Raw genomic sequence first — 1,337 nt, 5'->3', positions numbered from 1 at the left:
TGACCAACATTGTGAAACCCCATCTCTACTAAAAATACAAAAATTAGCTGGGCGTGGTGGCATGTGCCTGTAATTACCAGCTACTTGGGAGGCTGATGCTGGAGAATCGCTTAAACCAAGGAGTCAGAGGTTGCAGTGAGCCGAGATTCTGCCACTGCACTCCAGCCTGGCGACAGAGTGAGAATTCATCTCAAAAAAAAAAGTAAATAAATGTAATCTTAATCTCCAAATCTGCCATTTCAATTTATCAAATGCACAAGATTCCATGCCTTACAGATTTTTCTGTATATGTTCTATATTAACACCATTTACACACCTCACCGCAACACTTTTATTTAATCTATGCATTAGTTGATGACTATATGAACTGAAAATAGTGGTAATTTAATTTCTACCCACTCTCTTTTACAATACTCTAGTGTTTCACATTATATCGTTAGGACATGATATCAGACTGTTCCTGTGGTAGGTACCGTCGTACTTTCTTTCTTGGCATAAAAGGAAGTGAGTGTCTCTGTGGCTGTCCTGATATGGGGTCAGTCTTTTAAATCTAATTTAGTCATGAGGCAGATTCCTGTAATTTTATACTCCAATCAGTGTATCTACATTTTATCAAGGTCTTTAAAGATTATTGCTATCAGTCTATGGGGCAATATTTTACACATCAATGGAAACTGGTCAAAACCAAAATTATAAAATCTCACCTGTGTAAAAGATAAAGACAAGGTATTAAATAAAAATTAAATATGTATCTTCATTACTGGAAGAATTCCACTAACTAGCTTTGACAGTAGAGCATGGTGGTTAATGCGCTCTGAAATCAGCCCAGACAAGATCAATCTCCATTCCACCGCAAACACGGTGTGAATTTACACAAATCATGTCATCTCTCTGTGCTTGAGATCTCTTGGTCTTTATAATGGTGGTGCCTGGCTCATAGATTATGAAGACTATGGAGGTGAATACATGTCTGTTCTTCATAGCAAAGAGCAATTCATTGCAAATACTTAAAATGGGACACATCCAAATATGGCAAACTCTTCATGATAGAAAGGAACTTTATTAAGTATTTCTATTTATTTTTTGAGACAGGGTGTCACTTTGTCACCTAGGCTGGTGGGCAGTGGCACGATCTCGGCTCACTGCAGCCTCAATCTCCTGAGCTCAAGGGATCCCCCCACCTCAGCCCCCACCAAGTACTAGTTACCTTTTTTTTTTTTGAGACGGAGTCTCGCTCTATCGCCCAGGCTGGAGTGCAGTGGCCGGATCTCGGCTCACTGCAAGCTCCGCCTCCCGGGTTTACACCATTCTCCTGCCTCAGCCTCCCGAGTAGCTGG

At 40.6% G+C, this 1,337-nt stretch overlaps 1 protein-coding gene across 1 annotated transcript in view; it reads left to right on the top strand.

Moving 5' to 3' along the window:
* The window catches only part of LOC105514822 (zinc finger protein 813-like), a 23,128-nt gene that overhangs the window by 20,743 nt on the left and 1,048 nt on the right, over nt 1–1,337 (top strand). The window lies entirely within an intron of this gene.

This window comes from Colobus angolensis, unplaced genomic scaffold, assembly GCF_000951035.1.
Source record: "Colobus angolensis palliatus isolate OR3802 unplaced genomic scaffold, Cang.pa_1.0 Scaffold25, whole genome shotgun sequence".
NCBI lineage: Eukaryota > Metazoa > Chordata > Mammalia > Primates > Cercopithecidae > Colobus > Colobus angolensis.
The sequence above is the reverse complement of the archived record's forward strand: the minus strand, read 5'-3'. Positions and strand labels throughout refer to the sequence as shown.